We start from the raw sequence: 23344 nt of genomic DNA, 5'->3' as shown, positions 1-23344 counted from the left end.
CCGTTTGACTTTTTCAATGCAGAATTGGCTGGAATTGAGATCGGACACCATGTCACATTTAGAGAGCCCCTGATGTGCCTAAACAGTGGAAACCCCCCACAAGTGACACCATTTTGGAAACTAGACCCCTTAAGGAACTTATCTAGATGTGTGGCGAGCACTTTGAACCCCCAAGTGCTTCACAGAAGTTTATAACGTAGAGCCGTGAAAATAAAAAAATCGCTTTTGTTTACACAAAAATGATCTTTTTGCCCACAAATTCTTATTTTCACAAGGGTAACAGGAGAAATTAGACCACAAAAGTTGTTGTGCGATTTCTCCTGAATACGTCGATACCCCATATGTGAGGGTAAACCACTGTTTGGGCGCACCGCAGAGCTTGGAAGTGAATTAGCGCCGTTTTACTTTTTCAATGTAGAATTGGCTGGAATTGAGATTGGACGCCATGTCGCGTTTGGAGAGCCCCTGATGTGCCTAAACAGTGGAAACCCCCCACAAGTGACACCATTTTGGAAACTAGACCCCTTAAGGAACTTATCTAGATGTGTGGCGAGCACTTTGAACCCCCATGTGCTTCACAGAAGTTTATAACGTAGAGCCGTGAAAATAAAAAAATCGCATTTTTTCTACAAAAATGATCTTTTTGCCCACAAATTTTTATTTTCACAAGGGTAACAGGAGAAATTAGACCACAAAAGTTGTTGTGCAATTTCTCCTGAGTACGCTGATACCCAATATGTGGGGGTAAACCACTGTTAGGGCGCACCGCAGAGCTTGGAAGAGAAGGAGTGCCGTTTTACTTTTTCAATGTAGAATTGGCTGGAATTGAGATCGGACGCCATGTCGCGTTTGGAGAGCCCCTGATGTGCCTAAACAGTAGAAATCCCCCACAAGTGACCCCATTTTGGAAACTAGACCCCCCATGGAACTTATCTAGATGTGTGGTGAGAACCTTGAATGCCCAAGTGCTTCACAGAAGTTTATAATGCAGAGCCGTGAAAATAAAAAATATTTTTTTTTCCACAAAAAAGATATTGTAGCCCCCAAGTTTTTATTTTTACAAGGGTAACAAGAGAAATTGGACCCCAAAAGTTGTTGTCCAATTTGTCTTGAGTATGCTGGTACCCCATATGTGGGGGTAAACCACTGTTTGGGTGCACGGCAGAGCTCGGAAGGAAGGAGCGCCGTTTTGGAATGCAGACTTTGATAGAATGGTCTGCGGGTATTATGTTGCATTTGCAGAGCCCCTGATGTACCTAACCAGTAGAAACCCTCCACAAGTGACCCCATTTTGGAAACTAGACCCCCCAAGGAACTTATCTAGATGTGTGGTGAGAACTTTGAATGCCCAAGTGCTTCACAGAAGTTTAGAATGCAGAGTCGTGAAAATAAAAAATATTTTTTTTTTCACAAAAAAGATTTTGTAGCCCCCAAGTTTTTATTTTCACAAGGGTAACAGGAGAAATTGGACTGCAATAGTTGTTGTCCAATTTATCCCGAGTACGCTGATGTGCCATATGTGGGGGTAAACCACTGTTTGGGCGCACGGCAGGGCTCGGAAGGGAAGGAGCGCCTTTTTGGAATGCAGACTTTGATAGAATGGTCTGTGGGCATTATGTTGCGATTGCAGAGCCCCTGATATACCTAAACTGTAGTAACCCCCCACAAGTGACCCCATTTTGGAAACTAGACCCCCCAAGGAACTTATCTAGATGTGTGGTGAGAACTTTGAATGCCCAAGTGCTTCACAGAAGTTTAGAATGCAGAGTCGTGAAAATAAAAAATATTTTTTTTTTTCACAAAAAAGATTTTGTAGCCCCCAAGTTTTTATTTTCACAAGGGTAACAAGAGAAATTGGACCCCAGAAGTTGTTGTCCAATTTATCCCGAGTACGCTGATGCCCCATATGTGGGGGTAACCCACTGTTTGGGCGCACGGCAGAGCTCAGAACGGAGGGAGCACCATTTGACTTTTTGAGCGCAAAATTGGCTGTCGTGTTTGGAGACCCCCTGATGTACCTAAACAGTGGAAACCCCCCAATTCTAGCTCCAACCCCTAACCCTAATCCCAACCTGATCCATAATCCTAATCACTAACCCTAACCATAATCACAACCCTTACCCCAAAACAACCCTAATGTCAACCCTAACCATAACCCTAATCAAAACCCTAAATCCAACACACCCCTAATCCTAATCTCAACCCTAACCTCAAACCTAACCCTAATCCCAATACACCCCTAATCACAACCCTAACCTTAACCCTAATCCCAAACCTAACCCTAATCCCAAGCGTAACCCTAATGCCAACCCTAACCCTAATACCAACCCTAATCCAAACCCTAAACCTAATCCCAGCTCTAACCCTAACTTTAGCCCCAACCCTAGCCCTAACTTTAGCCCCAACCCTAACCCTAGCCCTAAGGCTACTTTCACACTTGCGTTGTTTGGCATTCCGTCGCAATCCGTCGTTTTGGACAAGAAACGGATCCTGCAAATGTGCCCGCAGGATGCATTTTTTGCCCATAGTATTGCCGACGGATCGTGACGGATGGCCACACGTCGCGTCCGTCGTGCACTGGATCAGTTGTGTTTTGGCGGAGCGTCGGCACAAAAAAACGTTCAATGAAACGTTTTTTTGTACGTCGCATCTGCCATTTCTGACCGCGCATGCGTGGCCGTAACTCCGCCCCCTCCTCCCCAGGACATAGATTGGGCAGCGGATGCGTTGAAAAACTACAGCTGCTGCCCACGTTGTGCACAATTTTCACAACGTGCGTCGGTATGTCGGGCCGACGCATTGCGACGGCCCCGTACCGACGTAAGTGTGAAAGAAGCCTAACCCTAAATTTAGCCCCAACCCTAACCCTAAATTTAGCCCCAACCCTAACCCTAAATTTAGCCCCAACCCTACCCCTAACCTAACCCTACCCCTAACCTAACCCTACCCCTAACCTAACCCTAGCCGTAACCCTACCCCTAACCCTAACCTAACCCTACCCCTAACCTAACCCTAGCCGTAACCCTACCCCTAACCTAACCCTAGCCCTACCCCTACCCCTAACCCTACCCCTACCCCTAACCCTACCCCTAACCTAACCCTAGCCCTAACCCTAACCTAACCCTACCCCTAACCTAACCCTAGCCGTAACCCTACCCCTACCCTAACCCTACCCCTAACCCTAACCCTACCCCTAACCCTACCCCTAACCCTACCCCTAACCTAACCCTAACCCTACCCCTACCCCTAACCCTACCCCTAACCCTACCCCTAACCCTACCCCTAACCCTAATTTTAGCCCTAACCGCTGTTCTCCTGCCGGCCGGCAGATGGAGACAGATGGCGGGCGCACTGGGCATGCGTCCGCCATGTTCTTCTGCCGGCGGCCAGGAGGAGCAGCAAGAGGATCCAGGGACCTAGGTGAGTATGCTAGGGTCCCCGAATCCCCCTATTTCTCTGTCCTCTGATGTGCGATCACATCAGAGGACAGAGAATTACACTTTACTTTTTTTTTTTTTTTGCGGTCGCCGGTAAACAGTTAATTACCGGCGATCGCAAAACAGGGGTCGCTAAAACCGACCCCCGATCATGCTCTTTGGGGTCTCGGCTACCCCAGGCAGCCGAGACCCCAAAGATTCTCCCGGTGCCGGCCGGCGGGCGCACTGCGCATGCGCCCGCCATTTTGAAGATGGCGGCGCCCACCGGGAGACACGAGGAGCATCGGGGGAGCTAGGTGAGTATTGGGGGGCCACCTGGGACCCCTTTTCTCTGTCCTCCGATGTGCGATCACATCGGAGGACAGAGAAATTAAAAAGAGATCGCTTTTTTTTTTTTTTTTTTTTTTTTGCGATCGCCGGTAAACGGTTAATTACCGGCGATCGCAAATGCGGGGAGGGTTAAAAACCCCCCGAATCATGTTCTCTGGGGTCTCGGCTACCCTCGGCAGCCGAGACCCCGGAGAAAATCGGCCTGTGGGGGGCGCTATACACTTTTTCCACAGCGCCGTTAATTAACGGCGCTGTGGTTTAAGTACCCTTAGCGGCCGCCGTTAAAAGGCGTATCGGCGGTCGCTAAGGGGTTAAACACAACTGGACTCCAATGAAGGAGTAGAACCATCTCAAGGAGGATCACAAGGAAATGGAAGCATGTTGACTTAAATATGAGTGTCTGAGAAAAGGGTCTGAATACTTATGACCATGTGATATTTCAGTTTTTCTTTTTTAATAAACTTGCACAAATTTCTGCAGTTCTGTTTTTTATCAGTCAAGATGGGGTACAGAGTGTACATTAATGTGAAAAAATGAACTTTTTTGAATTTACCAAATGGCTGCAATGAAACAAAGAGTGAAAAATTTAAAGGGGTCTGAATACTTTCCTTACCCACTGTACCTCTAGTGTGGCCAATCTCCTCTCTCCAGTGGTAATACAGGCACACTGTAACTGCAGTTCCTAAATGTATAAGGACTTCTCCCCTAAAGATGAATCCTTGCTTTTAGTCATATTGCCTAATTAGCATCATAATTGGCATAATTCTAGTAGGAAGAGTTAATAGTGTCCACAATAAGTATTTACACTCTACAGACAACATTTTAACTATGGTATAGTAATTACATATGGGGAAAAAACTAAATCTTTAAAGGGCTTAATCTGACTGCAGTGTACTGTATGGTCCGAGACCCTGATTGTAGCGATTTGTAAAAACAAATAATTAGTATCAGGTTGTATAAGTGTTTGTACCCTCCCCCCAAAAAAGGCCTTTCCTTTGCATGATGTATGTACAGTGGGGCAAAAAAGTATTTAGTCAGTCAGCAATAGTGCAAGTTCCACCACTTAAAAAGATGAGAGGCGTCTGTAATTTACATCATTGGTAGACCACAACTATGGGAGACAAACTGAGAAAAAAAAATCCAGAAAATCACATTGTCTGTTTTTTTTAACATTTTATTTGCATATTATGGTGGAAAATAAGTATTTGGTCAGAAACAAAATTTCATCTCAATACTTTGTAATATATCCTTTGTTGGTAATGACAGAGGTCAAACGTTTTCTGTAAGTCTTCACAAGGTTGCCACAAACTGTTGTTGGTATGTTGGCCCATTCCTCCATGCAGATCTCCTCTAGAGCAGTGATGTTTTTGGCTTTTCGCTTGGCAACACGGACTTTCAACTCCCTCCAAAGGTTTTGTATAGGGTTGAGATCTGGAGACTGGCTAGGCCACTCCAGGACCTTGAAATGCTTCTTACGAAGCCACTCCTTCGTTGCCCTGGCAGTGTGCTTTGGATCATTGTCATGTTGAAAGACCCAGCCACGTTTCATCTTCAATGCCCTTGCTGATGGAAGGAGGTTTGCACTCAAAATCTCACGATACATGGCCCCATTCATTCTTTCATGTACCCGGATCAGTCGTCCTGGCCCCTTTGCAGAGAAACAGCCCCAAAGCATGATGTTTCCACCACCATGCTTTACAGTAGGTATGGTGTTTGATGGATGCAACTCAGTATTCTTTTTCCTCCAAACACGACAAGTTGTGTTTCTACCAAACAGTTCCAGTTTGGTTTCATCAGACCATAGGACATTCTCCCAAAACTCCTCTGGATCATCCAAATGCTCTCTAGCAAACTTCAGACGGGCCTGGACATGTACTGGCTTAAGCAGTGGGACACGACTGGCACTGCAAGATCTGAGTCCATGGTGGCGTAGTGTGTTACTTATGGTAGGCCTTGTTACATTGGTCCCAGCTCTCTGCAGTTTATTCACTAGGTCCCCCCGCGTGGTTCTGGGATTTTTGCTCACCGTTCTTGTGATCATTCTGACCCCATGGGGTGGGATTTTGCATGGAGCCCCAGATCGAGGGAGATTATCAGTGGTCTTGTATGTCTTCCATTTTCTAATTATTGCTCCCACTGTTGATTTCTTCACTCCAAGCTGGTTGGCTATTGCAGATTCAGTCTTCCCAGCCTGGTGCAGGGCTACAATTTTGTTTCTGGTGTCCTTTGACAGCTCTTTGGTCTTCACCATAGTGGAGTTTGGAGTCAGACTGTTTGAGGGTGTGCACAGGTGTCTTTTTATACTGATAACAAGTTTAAACAGGTGCCATTACTACAGGTAATGAGTGGAGGAAAGAGGAGATTCTTAAAGAAGAAGTTACAGGTCTGTGAGAGCCAGAAATCTTGATTGTTTGTTTCTGACCAAATACTTATTTTCCACCATAATATGCAAAAAAAATGATAAAAAAAACAGACAATGTGATTTTCTGGATTTTTTTTTCTCAGTTTGTCTCCCATAGTTGAGGTCTACCTATGATGTAAATTACAGACGCCTCTCATCTTTTTAAGTGGTGGAACTTGCACTATTGCTGACTGACTAAATACTTTTTTGCCCCACTGTATGTGGTATATAGAGCTCAGTATGAAAAATGATCAGTTTGCATAGAAGTTGGGTAGCATTTCTTATATTGCTCTAATTAGGCCTCCTCATTCTCCGAAACCATTCTTCTGATCAAATGTGGCTGGGGGTAGAAACATCCAGGCAAGCCTTTGTATAAACTCCCGACCACTGCCAAGTAGATAGCTGCTCATGCTGTGGCCACCCGGGGACACTGGCCTTGCACTGTGGATCTCCTACTCCATAACTACACCACCGTCCTTCGAGGACACCTTCACTGAAAATCTATGTTGTATTTACAACTAACTGAAAAAATTATTGCTATACTATATGCAAGTCATAACATAATTTAGGGTCCAAATACATCCATCATGCCATAATTAAATAATACTGTTGCACAATATTCAAATAATGAGGCTAACCAATTGTATGTATAGTATATCTATATATATCTATGGATGTAGAGCAAAATTAAATTCTGTGATGTAAAATTTCTAAAATGTTTGACTATGACAGCTTAAGAGTAGACAATTTTAAGGGTTTAAATTCATTGTGACAAATGACTGACATGTCTGAATGGGCTCATTGCTCACCATCCCTGATTGAGTGCATATGTGTGCAGTCCATTCGTGTGGTAGCTGCATGAGGCCAAAGACCTTCTCCACCAGCCAAGACAAATGACTGCACAAGTTATGCACTAACAAGTTAGTATTAGCACAGTGGGTGTATCTTCTGCACCATGCAACTATAACTAGTAAGCCCCATCCTGTTGATTACTTTAATCAGGTAAACTTGTTTGCTTCTAGTTAAAATTTCATAAAAAGTTTAAAAAAATAAGGGCAAACAGCCATGAATCATCAAAGTGTTTCCGTGAGAAGACTGGAGTAAAACACTTTTGAAAATTGATAAATTTTTGTAAAATGCAGAGCTGCGTAAACATTGCAACTTTTTGGGCTGCTCTGGCAAAATGGGTGGAGCTGGGGAGGCCATGGGGCAAGGTGGAGTATGACTATGCCCACCAGTCAAATAATCAAAAAGTGGCAGCATTTCTTACACCAAAAATGTTACTCCAGTCCCTAACTGGAGTGATCTTTCTGGTAAGCTGCATGGAGGCAGACACCTCTGATAAGATTATTTTTATTATTTATTTTTAGAGCACCGTTGATTACATTTTGTTGTACATCAGAAGGAGGTTATATACAAAATTAGAATGAACAAAACAACAGTGACAAACTGGTACAGAAGAGAGAGGCTCCTGCCCTCGCGGGCTTACATTTTACAGGGTAATAGGGAAGAAGACAGTAGGTCGGGGGTTGCAGCAGCTCTGGTGGTAGTGCTGTTATAGCGGGGTCATTGCATGCTGTAAGCTGTCTTGAAGAGAGAGATTTTCAAGTTCCACTTGAATGTTGCAGACAATCGGACCTGTTGGGACACGGAATTCCAGAGGAAGGTATATGATTGGGAGAAGTCTTGAAGGCGATTGGGTGAGGAACGTACGAGAGTGGAGGAGAGAAGGAGGTCTTGTGCATACCGGTAATTACGTGTGGGGAGCTATCGGGAGATTAGTTCAGAGATGTACGGCAGAGACAGATTATGGACGGCATTGTGGGTCAGTGTTAGTAGTTTGTGCTGGATACACTTGGGAATTGGGAACCAGTCAAGAGATTTGCAGATGGGAGAGGAGGAGTAGCAAGCAGAGAGGTGGATTAGTTGGGCAGCAGAGTTAAGGACGGACTGGAGAGGTGCGAGAATGTTAACAGGAAGGCCACAGAGTAGGATATCGCAGTAGTCTAAGCATGAGATGATGAGGGAATGCACTAACATTTTAGTAGGTTGAGGAAGGGATGAATTCTGGAAATATTTTTGAGTTGGAAGTGGAAGGAGATAGTAAGACCTTTGATTTGTGGTTTGAAAGTCATGGGAGAATTTAATAGTTACTCCGAGGCAGCGTACTTCCGGTACAAGGAAAAGCATGGTGTCATTTATAGTGATAGATAGATCTGGTAAGGGAGTTAAGTGAAATGGAAGATAAGTTTGGTTTGTCCTCATTAAGTTAAGGAGCATAATGAGAAGAAGGAGGATATGGCTAATGAACATTCTGGGATTCTAGGCAGCAGTGAGCCAGAGCAGTAGATTTCAGTGTCATCCGTGTATAGATGATACCAGAAGCCATGGGACTTTAAGAGTTGTTCCAGGTCAAAGTTATAAGTTGAGAAGAATAGACGTCCCAGAATGAGCCTTATGGGACATTAGCAGAGAGAGGGCAGGATGATTAAGTAGTATGGTAATGTAAGACACTAAATGTGCGGTTAGAGGGGTATGAAGAGATCCAGGAGGGGCAAGGTCTTTAATACCAAGGAAAGAGGATCTGTAGCAGGAGTGAGTCATCAACTGTGTTGGGGTCAGAGGATGGGTCTAGAAGGAGAAGTATATAGAATTGTCTGTTAGCTTTAGCATTAAGTTGTTTCTTCATTTCTTCAAGATAGGAGGAGGAAGTTACATAAGTTGAAAAGGACTTAGTTCGATCAAGTTCAACCTTTCTCTACCAATTATTAAAAGTGTTGACTAATTGATTTGGCTAATGGGATAAAGAAGATATGAGGGTCGTGAAGTATTCCTGTTTAGCGTAGGTAAGGGCCAACTTGAATGTGAGAGTTGCTTGTCTGAATGTGGTGAAGTTTTCCTGTGAGTGCCTTTTCTTCCATTGCCTCTTCGTAACCCAGGAAACTTGCTGAAGCTTTAATGAATTCGGCACATCTTATTTCTGAAAGCCCCTCATTAAGACAGGAACATAAAAAGCGAGGCTTAATGAATCTAGGCGAACATGTATTGCCCTCAAAATATCATAAACTAACATTTGTTCTAACGCATACTGTTTATTACAGGCATGTACTTTTTATGATTACTTCTTGTATTCATTGGACTCCTAAGAGTTAATTTCTTTTTGTGACTTAATCTGCCTACAATGCAGCCTGCCACAGTACATTAACTTACTGCCTAACTTACATCAGAGAAAATGTCCTACTCACTCATCTTCCTTATGATTGTCCCATGGGCTATTTTTGTCTCTTACGTCAATGTAAAGAATAAGCAATGACTCACTGAGCGAAGCTGAGATATTCAGACTTCCACATCACAATTAATAAAAACCTACAATGTACTTATGGGAACTTTTCTCTATGATGAGCCACAAAGTGGTTTACATGACTTCTAAAGTTATCAAGTGACAAGTGAATTTCAATTTACTGTAGTCAAGTTACTAATGTCACGCACCGCACCCTGTTTCCAGGAAAGGAGGAGCAATCCATGCCACTTCTCCCCTGTGTTATGATTCTCACTACTGATTAGCACAGAAATATAAAGATGTTTCTGAATTTTAGAAAAGTTGAATATCATAGTACAGAAAATAGTCCAAACTAAAGACTCATTGTATCCAGATGTTAACCTGTCAAACTGATGCCAAGAGGACTTTCTCTTTTACCTCCTAAACGACCCATTCAGACATAACTAATAAACATGGCGTGAACGTTGCTTGGTTTTGAACTTCTTCCCTGGCCATTTTTTAGAGCTATAGACTATCCTGATACATGCTAGCTATGCAGATAGTGTAGTTGTTCATCTTATAGTGGTCTTCTTCTGAGTTCCCCATAGACATGCTATCTAAGTGTGAAGCATACATATTTATTTTGATAGGGAAATTATGCAATGGCATACACTTCTAAGGCCTCTTTCAGCTATTGATTATTTTTAATTTATGCAAAGAACTAGAGAATTTAAGTTTGATCAGTGTTTTGGATCCAATTTTCCTCAGTGTTTGGTAAATGTTTCACTTTTTAGGGCTCAGGCACAAAACCGATTATATTGGATCAGTGATATCCGTGGTTTTGACACATAGCACTCGTACCCTTGATATTCTATGGGACTGTGCACATCTGAATTTTTTCCTCAGGCCAAGTGGTCTGAGTAAAAAATTGGAGACATAAGATTTTGATCCGAGTGTCAGCTCAAAATCAGCAATGTAACTACATGGGTCCGTGTGCAGTCCAATTTTCACGGACTGATAGAATTGGGGAGGGTAGAGAAACTTTTTTTTTTTCTCACCTCTGAGAAAAACTGATGCAAAGTGTGCACTTGCTCTTGGTATCAATGTTTCATCAGTGATTTTCACATCTGAAAAAATTATTGTATTGCACACCTTCACTTATCCATTACAATGTTAATCAGTGTGTTCATGGATCACACACTGATGGCAGATGATTTTTACAGACCCCAAAAATTGCACTGGAGACTTAATAAGTAAGTGTTTGATCTGTGAAAATTACCGATAGAACATGTATGTGAATTAGGGACCTGAAGGAGATTCCTATACACATTAGGCTCTGTACTCAGTTCATATCTGCTGCCAAATTAGGAAACTTCACCTATAGAACCTCAATGAAAAGTTTAAATGAGTCTGCTATGCTATTCCATACACCAGAAAGTTTTACACTGGTTTATGTCGAGTGAATTGAGCCATATAGATATGCTCACCATGAATGTAAACTAACTGATCCTGCTGGCTTCATTCACCATTTACATAGTGTGTATTGCAAGCGGTCGATAGGTGGCGCTAGAGTTCTAGTCCTCTTCCTCTTTGAAGTGACAATTTGCATGTTTAATTTCCCAGAGGAGCATGTATGACCTATAGGTCTCCTAACTGTGACATGCTAGGCTTGGCTTGTCACGCTCCACAAGGAGAAAAGTTATCCTTTAGACCCCAGTCCAGAGCCTCTCGCCCACACTTTGCACTGATGAGAGGCAACACCCCAAAGTACTGTCTAATAATTGAGATTCTGGTTTGACTTTTATCTTAATTCATATTGCAAAGCTTATTAAAGGGTTAATATTGACTTTTAGGTTTGATAATTCCAATAGGTGACTCTTGCTCTGTGAAGAGAAAATTTGCATATTTAATCAGTAGTTACAGATTCACCGAATAGGCCGAATGCCATTGATAAACACTCAATAAGTGTACTGTACATCTAATTTATAGTATCTGTGTGTCATAGTAAACTTTGTACCGCAAAGAGTTCATTCTACGCGTGAGGTTCTGTGCAGCATGAGCTGCTCATGATGTCGTTAACAGAGCTTGGATGAGGAAGTTCCATAAATGGGGATTAATGTGAAAAAAGGAAGTAGCAATACATATAGGGTTCTAATATTGTATCCAATTTATTGCTCCAATCATCACAGCAGTCATTGTTTTTAATTTCCCCTTTCCAAATAATAGATTGTATTTGGCCTTTAAGCAGTATGTCAATCTACAAACCTGTTCATCATCAATTTGTTGGAAGATCAGAGAATTTGTAATCCTATCTGATATGCCGTGTAAATTTAGGACTTATTGAGAAAAGCTGAAAATAGGGAAGACCGCTTGTTCACTGATTGGCTTGTGTAAACATGCCAGCATTCATCCAGCAAACAAGCATAATACTTATTCATCAGGTGATTGGATCGTTCATGCCAGCAACGAAAACATTGTTATCAGCAGGGATGGTGATGTGTTGCGGGTAACAATGCTATGCTATGCGTGGAGATTGATCGCTTTAGCAATCATTCTGTCTACATAGAATTGTGGTCAGCCTGTTTAATCAAGCCATTAAATGATCATTGATCAAGCTGAATGACTACTTGTTTAAAGAAGCACTCCTCCCATCAAAGTTTGTACCCTCCTAATATATTGCAGTCATCATATTATAGAGTACTTACAATTGCTCATTTTGCCTTTCTACCTAGCTAATTCGTCTCTATTCTCTGCTCTATGTATAAACAGGAATTATCTTGTCTCCACTTTTATCACCCTCCATCCTCTGCACTCATGACTTACACAGGGAAAATTGACCTCCTGGTTCTAAATAGAGCTTAGAAGAATTCAACTAGTCAGTTTTTGTTCACGCATGTCATAGACCTAATGGAAAGCTGAAGAATTAGCGGAGTAGAAAGGCAAAATGAGCAATTGTAAATACACAGTGCTACATTATATGATTATTTCAATATATTAAAAGGCAAAAAATTTTGATGGGAGGAAAGATCCTCCAAAAACGAAATATGTAAAAATTCATCTTTATTTAGTTACCAATGTAAGTTTATAAAAACACATTAAATGACATAAAACAAAGGAGATGGCAACACCTGCTATGCAGAATACAAAAGACACTATGCAAAGAAATAAATCATTAGTATCATAAATATTTTGTTGGAAAAATGGGTAAACACCTAATGCAAACAATACTAATATAGCAGCAGTGAACTACTGACAGGAGACAAATATTCTGCTTAACATCTCAGGAAGCAGCAAAATATATAAAGTGCTGAGCGATATTATGAAAGTGTCAAGTGCTTGAGAGGTGGAAATAATGCAGAGTGATGCTGGAAGATGTCCCAAACCTGTGTTGCAGATCAAGGGGGACGGATGTCAGAAATAAAGCATGCAAATTGCCTCTTCAGAGAAAAAGAAGACTTAAACTCTGTAGCGCCACCTGTTGGAAGTAGCGATCCTACAAGTCACAATTAACCCTTTAACAAGTCATGCAATATGACTTAGGATAAAAGCCAAATCAGTATCTCAATTCGCAGACACGGTGTTTCGGGCTGTTGGTCCTCGTCAGTGCGAAGCGTGAGAACTAATTTGGATAGATGAGAGGCTCTGGACCTCAGAAATAAAGCATTAATCCGAACCCTAAGTCTGCAAGCAGGCCAGAGAGTGCCTATAAAAATGACACTTTTGGCAAGGGTTATCCATGACTATATTTACCCAGAGTTGGATTTGCGACATTGGACCCATGTACTCTCGTTTTGGCTGTTCTTCCTCAGAAGGAGTGCTTGAGAGCAATTGATTTTAGCTTACAGCAGAGTTTTCTAACCTACAGTGGCATATAAAAAGTTTGGATACGTCTGTTCAAAATGGCTGTTATTGTGAAACAGTTTAGCCCTTTTAGAGATCATTTCATCTTCAATTTGCTTAAGTTAAAGATGACACATTTCCTTTGTATTTGAGGCAAAAAAAATATATACTGTATATACAGTATATTGCCATGTTTTACTTTTTAAAAATTACAAAAAGGAAAATGTGTCAATGCAAAAGTTTGGGCACCCTTGGAAATTTGTGTGCCCAGAAAATATTGACCAAGCTTTCAGACCTTAATTAGCCTGTTAGGGTTATGGCTTGTTTACTATCATCTTTAGGAAATGCCAGGTGATGCAAATTTCCCATCTTTATAAAAACCTAGCCTCCTGTAACCTTGTACCAAAAACAGCAGCCATGGGTTCTAATAATCAGCCTCCTAGCATTCTGAAAATGAAGGAGGCCCACAAAGCGGGTTATGGCTATAAGAAGATTGCAAAGCATTTTCAAGTTGCCCTTTCCTCAGTTTGAAATGTAATTAAGAAATGGCAGTCAGTTAACAAGAACAGTGGAGGTCAAGAAAAGGTCTGGAAGACCACACAAAATTTCAGTTAAAGTTGTTCATAGGATTATTAGAGAGGCAAATCAGAACCCCTGCTTGACTGCAATAGACCTTTTGAAAGATTTAGCAGACTCTGGAGTTGGGGTAGACTGTTCAGAGACACCTACACAAATATAGCCTTTATGGAAGAGTCATCAGAAGAAAACCTCTCCTGCATTCTCACCATAAAATTCAGCATCAGAAGTATGCAAATGAACATCTAAACAAGCCTGATGCATTTTGAAAACAAGTCCTGCAAACCGATGAGGTTAAAATAGAACTCTTTGGCCACAACCATAGACCTGAGACAGGGACAAGGGGGCATCCTCTACGTCTGGAGGAAAAAAGATTTAAGCATAACAACAGACGCGGGTTCTTTACTGTAAGAGTAGTGAGACTAAGGAACTCTTTGCCATATGATGTTGTAATGAGTGATTCATTACTTAAATTTAAGAGGGGACTGGATACCTTTCTTGAAAAGTATAATGTTACATGTTATACTAGATTCCTTGATAGGGCGTTGATCCAGGGAACTAGTCTGATTGCCGTATGTGGAGTCGAGAAGGAATTTTTTCCCCAATGTGGAGCTTACTCTTTGCCACATAGGTTTTTTTTGCCTTCCTCTGGATCAACATGTTAGGTTAGGGTATGGGTTGAACTAGATGGACTTAAAGTCTTCCTTCAACCGTAATAACTTCAACCGTAATAACTATGTTACTATGTTACAATGATCAAAGGCTTGTGTGGAGGAAAAAAGGGGCCCACAATTTAAGGATAGGAATATCTCGACAACTATTAAGCATGGAGGTGGATCAATCCTGCTTTGGGGTTGTGTTGCAGCCAATGGCATGGGAAACATTTCACGGGTAGAGCGAAGAATGGATTCAATTAAATGTCAATAAATTCTTGATGTAAACATAGAACCATCTGTAGAGGATGGCTTCTACAAATGGATAATAATCCTCAACACAAGTCAAAATCCACAATAGGCTACCTCAAATGGTGCAAGCTGAAGGTTTTCCAATGGCCCCCACAATCTCCTGATATGAACATCATTGAAAATCTGTGGCTAGAATTCAAAATAGCAGTGCATGCAAGATGACCCAGGAATCTCACAGAACTGGAAGCATTTTCCAAGGAAGAATGGATGAAAAGCCCTCAAACAAGAATTGAAAGACTTTTGGCTGACTAAGCATTTACAAATTGGGATACTTGCAAAAAGGGGTGCCACTAGATACTAACCATGCAGATACGCCCAAACTTTTCCATTGGTCCATTTTCCTTTTTGTAATTTTTCAAAGGTAAAATATGACTTTACAAAGTAAGTGTGTCATCTAACTTTTGCCCTTTTAAAAATAATTTCATATTCATCTTGCTTAACTGTTTCACAATAACAACAGTAATTTTGACCAGGGGTGCCCAAACTTCTACATGCCACTGTATAACGACTTTGTTTTTGTGTATTAGGTTTTTGCTTACTTATCTTAAATTTCACCTTTATCTCATTTTGAGTTGATATTTTGTAAACATCAGAACTATTTTAATATATTAATCACCTAACATTATGGTATTTTCAACTTGTAATGGTCGTCCCTGAACGAATATTATGACGTGAGAGACCACTTTATGGATGCATTTAGACTGGCCAACCTGCGGGTGTTAAAACGACTGCTGATTTTCTACACAGACGCCGAATGACAATAGTTTAATAGCCTTTCATACTACACTTCCATGAGCACAGAACGATCATTGGTACAATCATTCTGTGCTCACAGAGTGACATTTTTCTCAGTAGCACAAGTCTTGTTTAAACAGAACAATGTAGCCTATTTAGACAGGATGATTGTCTGGTAACAATCAGTCCTAGGAACACGTCCTAGTCAGCCAGTCTAATTGCACCCTGTAAGTATAACATATAATGATTTTAAGAGTATCTAGTTTCTGGTATTGCATCAAAAATAAATATTGAACACTTATAGTATTGTAAAAACTTATCTATTCCCTTGTTTTTTTTCAGGAATTGCTGTCTACAGTGGACCATTTTGTGTAAGACTTATTCTCCATGTCAGCTGTACTCTGTTAATGTGTTTGTATTCTCAAAAGTCTCTCAATGACTTGAAGGAAATTGAAAATCGAAGTCCATTTCCTTGAACGATTGCACACATCCATAACTTTACTAAAAGAAGTTATGTCATGTTGGATAGTTATATTCTATCCATAGGGTAGGGGATAACTTCCCAATCGTTAGGGGTGCAACTGCTGGGACACTCATTGATCCCATGAACTGGGGCACTGTACTACCTCGTGTGAATGACGAGTTGGTCAATCATGTGCACCTCTGCTCCATTTATTCTGTGTGGGACCATCAAAAATTGCCTAGCTCAGCGTTCAACTGGTCATCAGCATTTCCATTAAGAATAAATTGAGCGGATATGTGCATGATTGAGCTCACTTCTTTCAAACCAGCCCTTGTGATCAGTGGGGGTCTTAGCCATCAGACACTTGGCAGTTGAGAAGCTACCCTTTATCCTGTGGCTAGAGTATGACTACCAAACTTAGTACAACCCCTTTAAATGCTTTCTTGTTAATTTCTTGGTACATAGTAGATCAATATACTCTAGCCTTATTTATAGTACATTGCATTCAAGTAGTGATTTTGGTAAGCCTTTGTCTTAACTTCCTTTAAATATACACAGTTGTAAAAAATAACTAAAATAGTCAAGTGTGAGATAATAAAACTTTAATTTACTTTACGTCACTCAGCCCAGGGTTGGATTATAGGAAGGTACATGAGACAGATACACTGGATAGCCACTATATTACTCATCGAGGGGCAGCAGCCATCCAACCTACCAGGGTGTGGCTGTGGCAGGTGTTTATTAGCTTCATATGCTTGCCTGTCTCCTCTATGATCTCCAAGTCTCAGTAAATGCAAGGTCTATTGACCATTTAGCAAATTGTATCCAATTAAGAAGAGGTGAAGAGGGAGCCATATACCAGGAGATCTGGTGGGGTATAGTGACCTCTACCAAGCTTAATCCTGCCCAGGGCAAAGTTATGTGGTGCAATGGTAACTGTATAGGATGTAAGCACTCACTAGTAGTGAATGTAGGCCGCAAGAAATTCATCATTTAGCTGCGAAAATTAACAGGAAATTGGAAGCTTATAAAGATAAATTATAAATCGGCGCATAAGTTAATGCCTAATTAAATGAAAAAAATAAATGTAGCCTTAAAAGTTATGCGGCTGGACACTGTCAAACTAACTGCTTTTGGAATACTGTGGATTTGAGAAGCTGGACAGTTTTTACTACAAAGCTTATGCAGGAAGATTACCTCTTATTTGTTTGTTTTGGAACCTTTTTCCATTGAAGTAGTCAATGCAAAATGTTTTAGTTGTGCCCACTCAGACGCTGACCCAGGTTTGCATGAAATACCAATTTAACCCTTTATGCATATGTAAAGTTATTTAGTTCTAAATTCTTTACTCATGTCAGATGTATTTCTGTACGGTTTATGGTCATTTTCTTTCTATAACATATATGTAGAATTCCAATCATTAAAGGGAGTTTCCTGTTTTTCTGAAAAATACATTTACTTTATCATCTGGATTTCCGCATACAATCCTCATCTCACTTTTAGCATTTGAGCAGTCTTTGTATGTTTTTTTTTAAACGACAAAAATGATAAGTATAATATATACATATTTTGCGTATGATCCAATCACCATAAACATATTTGTATCATAGTGTATCGAGCGGGTCATACAAATCTTAAAGCATCACAAATTGTCTAGGATACCTATACTAAAACCTTAGAAAAAACAAAAGGAGCAAAACATAACCATATCCTGCTGCCAAAACCATCCCCATCATATCGATTGTTTAATATTGATACTAGGCATGATCCAATGTTCATTACATCTTATTATAGTGGAGTTAGGCTATCTACCATGAGTCGACACAGTGAGAGGTGATGAATTCCATATATCCCATATTTTGCTAAATTTCCCCAAGCAGCCTCTATTTTGGTATAACGTTCGTTCGTAGGGTGTAATAGAATTTACCAAATCAAGCCAGGCCCTAAGAGATGGATGAGTATTTCCCATCCAGTAAAGAGCTATTACTTTCCGTGCCAGAAAAAGTGTCTCCCTCAAGAAAATTTGAGTATGATATGCCCATGTTTCTTCCTCCAGTACCCCAAATAAACAAACTAAAGGATTCACAGGAACGGGAATATGCACAAGGGAAGTCCGTATCGTAGTTATCTCACTCCAAAATGATTGGATAATTGGACATCCCCAAATCATATGAATAAAGTCCGCCTCCATTGCGTGGCATCTTAGACATTCTGAGGAGTTAGACCATCCCATTTTAAATAACCGTATTGGGGTTAGATGTACTTGATGTAAGATATACATTTGGATCATTCTATTATTTGCCGAAGGAGACACTCCCATTGGGGATTCAAGAAACATCTCCCAATCCTCTTCTTGAAGATCAGGAATTAGGAATTTCCTTTTTTCTTTAACTGCCAATACAACGGAATCAGCACCTACAGCCAACATATGTGTGTACAGTAGGAAGATAAGACCTCTGGGTCCCTGAGATTTAAGGATCCCTATTAATGGGAAAGATAATATTATTTGACTGGCCCTGATCCCATGTATATGTGATTGTATTGCCGATCTGAGTTGTAAATAGCGAAAAAATTGAGGTCTCGGAATATTGTATTTAATTTGTAATTGTTCAAAAGGCTTTAAAGTGCCTTGTTCATATAAATCGTTAACTGAAGCAACACCATGTGAAATTCAAAATTGTGTAGATGGGCGATTCAATAGCCCTGGAAAGTACATATTATTCCATAAAGGCATTTCGGCTACAATACCATCAAAGTGGGTCACCTTCTTTGCCTGTTTCCAAACCAGCCTCGCTAACCGGAGTAATGGTAGTAATCTAGGAGTAGTGGGTCTATCTATTTCCAAAAAACCTATCGGACAATCAAATCTTGCAGCCTGGATTAAATGGCTCTCCATATTTGGTAAAAAGTTTTCTGGCATCCATTTACTCAATGCCCTAAGCTGTCCAGCTAAATAGTATAGGAAAAAATCAGGCAACGCCGACCCCTCCCATTTGCTTAGATCTATGTAAAGTAGATAATTTGAGTTTAGGTCTGGCTTTCCCCCAGATAAATGATGAAATTAAAGAGTTTAAATATGAAAAGAAGATTTTGGGAACAGGAACTGCACTATGTTGAAGGGAGTAATTAAGCTTCGGGAGCAATATCATCTTAATCAGATTTATACGGCCAGAGACAGATAGTGGTAACTTACTCCAGACTGCAAATTTATACTTAACCAAGTCTAGTAATGGGAGAATATTAAAATGTAAATCAAGCCTACTATATTTTGGTATAATTATTCCTAAGTATTTAAAGCTAGATATTACTGGTAATGAGGAGAGCCCTTCAGGGTGATCTGTTGAATCATGGGTAAGAGGCATCAAAGCAGATTCATCCCAAAATATATATAACCCCGAACGCTTACTAAATCTGTTTATAATAGTGATCACATGCGGCAAGGTCTTTTCTACATTATCCATAAATATTACCATATCATCCGCATATAAACCAATGACATCCGCAGTCTTTGTATGTTGCACAAACCTTTTCTTTAGCAATTTGACCATCAGGCTGTGCATGGTACACATTCAGCCACTCATGTCAATCTCAAGCCATATCCTTCACGCCCATGACTTGTCAATCATCTTTATTTGCACAGTACAAAGGCAGATGAGCTTGTGCATAACAATTCTGAAATAGGCATATAGGGGCAAAAAAGTCACTAAGTTTTAAAGTTTTTACAAAAAAATATGAAAGTATAGACAAATATGTTTATTTTTACATGCATCAATTTAGCAGTTTTTAATTGGGAAAACGCCTTTAAAGGGTTTTCTTCATGACGAAAATAATAAACTGAGCGGTTACTCACCTTTCAACAATGTGGTGACTCCTCACTAGAGTTGAGCGAATATGTTTGGAATTAGTCGTCGAATCTAAGTTTGCCATATTTGTGCCACATAGTTACCCTATTCGTGCTGAATTTGTTTGATGATCGGTTCCGAACATATTCGTTCGTTTCTACTCCCATTGACTCCAATGACATTCGTCTGTGTTCGGTGAATATTGCAAAAATAATATTCGCCCCAATCATAATCAGAACCAAATTTTGAAAACTTTGCTCAACTCTACTCCTCACCACAGCTGCTCATTTCTCTGTTGACAGACTACAGCAGTGACATCATGATTACTGCTTATGTAACTGTTGTAGCCAAACGCTAAGCTCAGTGTGTGACTGTAGTGGTTATATTAGCATTGACATCACCACTGCAGACTTTCAGCAAAGATCGGAGCAACAGTGAGAGGTGACGCTAAAGAGGGGCAAGGTGAATAACATTATTTTCACCTAGATGAAGCACATCAGCATATAAAGAATTATACATGGAAAACATCTCTAAATAGACGTTAGACCAGAACAACTCACAAAGTGGCCAACATTTTATGGTTTTATTGTATTTAGATTGTTCCTAATAGATTTCTTAGCTCCTGATTCACGCCGGTCTTGATGAGAAGAAGTGTTGGACAATTATCATACACCTCTGCCTGCACCTTGCCACAAATCCTACTTCAGTCCCTGCTGGAGTAAGATTTGTGGTGTAACATTAATTTCTCGAGCAGCCGTCACCTCGTCCCTGTCCCACCCCATCTCTGCCAACTTTGAGCTGAGTGAAGCTGACGTGTTAACGACAAAAGATGCAACATTTTCGGTATAGCCTCGAGCCTCGAGACACATTTCTAAGTTCATACAACAGAATACTGGCGTAAAAGCTTTGATGAATCAGGCCCATAATGTCATGTTTTCCAACAGATACCAGTTAAAAAAAACAAATACAAGCGCCAAGTACGGTAACTTTAGGACTAGTCTGCTTTTGTGAAGAGGTCCTTGATTAAGCAAAGTTTCTATATTAACCTGTTTATCAAAGATTTTCTTCTTTGCCCACAGCAATATCATTGTATGGTATAATGCTAGGGCTCTGCGTGTCTACAGCAGCTGTACTTCAGCTCTGAGCTGGCACGCCTCGTTTTCTGTGGAAGCTTTTTCCATGATCTTCCATTTGTGCTGCGTCACAACCTCTCACAAGTTTATTCTGTGCGCTGTGACCTTGACTCAGCTGGTATTACAAGTTTCCTTAACTGTTTTGATACAGGATACTTTTTGATGCACGAGAGACATAATGCTAGTAAGAGCATCTGTAGATATTTCAAGATGGGCAATCTTAAAAGTTTCAAATCTGTCGGCAACATTCAGAATATATAATTATTAATAATATATTTGTCACAGTTTGGGCTGGAAAATGATGGGTTAACTTCTACATACAATCTGCCTCTTTTGTCAATACGCTTCTGTCATCTCATATGCTTGGTTACATGTTTTAGATTAAGGAGCATTAAGCCAAAAGCACAACACCCCTTAAGCTAAAGGTTATAATGAAATTGCTAATACGATTACAGATATTTAATAGATGCTTCTCTAGGTTATCAGAAATGGAGGTATTTGAGATAAAGTAGTTATCACACTTTGGGTCTTGTGGCATAAAGTCTAATAATCAGCTTTTTTCAAGTCTAAAGAATAATTTTACCTATATTGATCTGCAATTTTCAAGAAAAACTCAAGGAGACGTGAATTTTTTATTCAGAATTTTATAACCAAGCCCACAATATTTCCCAAAAGCAAAGTTCAAAGTTCAGCAACGCTCTAAAAATGGGTAAGCAGGTAAAATAGTCTTACAAATATATAATGTGTTATAGGGTATAGAACAATTGCTTACTAACAAAAACCCTATCTAAAATATAACTTTTATTCAGTTGATAATAAAAACAACCTAAATACCCACTCAGTGAAGGTGATACGGTGTGCGCAAAGAGAACACGAAAAAAAAATATAAAATATATATTAAACAGGGCTATCCACCACCACCCAAAGAAGTCTGCAATGATAATAAACACTTAACCTCCTAGGGTTAAAATTATTCTAATATATTGTTTTTATAGCTCATAAACAAATCTCTGCTTATAGAGGATAATATGCAGAGTATAGCCCCTACGAACACCAAGCCTCTAAAAAATAGCCCTGTGGTCCTGGGTACTAGCTGAAAAATTACCAATTTATACTAAAGACGCATCCCAGTGTTGACCTGTGATAGTGCTCCATACATCACAATCTTACCCAGCCGGGGTGCCGAAATGAGTGATATAACCCTATATTTGCATCTGACCGGACACCTACCTAGATACGGAGGTTGGCACCCTAAGATTGCGAGAAATGACGCCCCCGCTCGTACGTTGGCTGTCCCTTCGCTCCTGTCTGACCCTGTAAGGCTATATTCACACTTAGCGGTTTTTACCGCGGAACCGCCGCGATTTTGATGCTGCGGGTCCGCAGCAGTTTCCATAGCGTTTACAGTAACATGTAAACCCTATGGAAACCGCAAACCGCTGTGCACATGCTGCGGGAAAAACCGCGCGGGAACGCAGCGGTTTACAACCCGCAGCATGTCACTTCTTTGTGCAGAATCGCTGCGATTCTGCACCCATAGGAATACATTGAACCGCTTACTTCCCGCATGGGGCTGTGCCCACGTTGCGGGAAGTAAGCGGATAATGTGCGGGTGGTACCCGGGGTGGAGGAGAGGAGACTCTCCTCCAGGCCCTGGGAACCATATTTGGGGTTAAAAAATAAAAAATCTGGTTATACTCACCCTCTGATGTCCGGAGCTCCTGGGCGCTGCACGCGGCCGTCCGGTCAGAGTTGCTGTGCGACCAGGACCTGCGGTGACGTCGCGGTCACATGACCGTGACGTCACGAAGGGTCCTTCTCCCACAGCATCTTAGGAACCGGACCGCCGGGTGCAGCGCCCAGGAGATCCGGACATCAGAGGGTGAGTATAACCAATTTTTATTATTTTTAACATTACTATTGATGCTGCATATTGCTGCATATGCAGCATCAATAGTATAGGCGGAAACCCGCAGCGGAAAACGCGGAACAAACCGCGATAAATCTGCAGGGAGAACCGCAGTTGTTTTGCCCTGCAGATTTATCAAATCCGCTGCGGGAGAACCCGCAGGGACCCGACGCAAGGTGTGAACATAGCCTAAGACGTTCAGTCAGAAGAAGGCCAGATGGCCTGTATCGAATATATGTACACAGTATGTTAGTACAAAAAAATGAAAAAATGGTGTAACAAAGGAAAGCATTTCAGACAGGTGCAATTCATTCATACCAGATGCCAGAGTTACATACCCCCATATTTGCTGAGGTACCCTATGAACCAAGGACAAAAGATAATTTACTGATATCTGGATGTTATTTAGCACTATACCAATATGTGACCAATTACAAATAGATATATCCGGTAT

The 23344-nt window shown here is 40.8% G+C and overlaps 1 long non-coding RNA gene across 2 annotated transcripts in view; it reads left to right on the top strand.

Annotated features, from left to right (window-relative positions):
* The window catches only part of LOC138669637 (uncharacterized), a 372477-nt gene extending 355021 nt beyond the window's left edge, over positions 1 to 17456 (top strand). For both annotated transcript variants that reach the window (XR_011319206.1, XR_011319205.1), the window contains one exon: positions 15886 to 17456. This is a non-coding gene — a long non-coding RNA (uncharacterized lncRNA). The remainder of the gene's footprint in view (positions 1 to 15885) is intronic.
* The last annotated feature ends 5888 nt before the right edge of the window (positions 17457 to 23344 follow it).

This window comes from Ranitomeya imitator, chromosome 3 (genome assembly GCF_032444005.1).
Source record: "Ranitomeya imitator isolate aRanImi1 chromosome 3, aRanImi1.pri, whole genome shotgun sequence".
NCBI classification, from domain to species: Eukaryota; Metazoa; Chordata; class Amphibia; order Anura; family Dendrobatidae; genus Ranitomeya; species Ranitomeya imitator.
The sequence above is the reverse complement of the archived record's forward strand: the minus strand, read 5'-3'. Positions and strand labels throughout refer to the sequence as shown.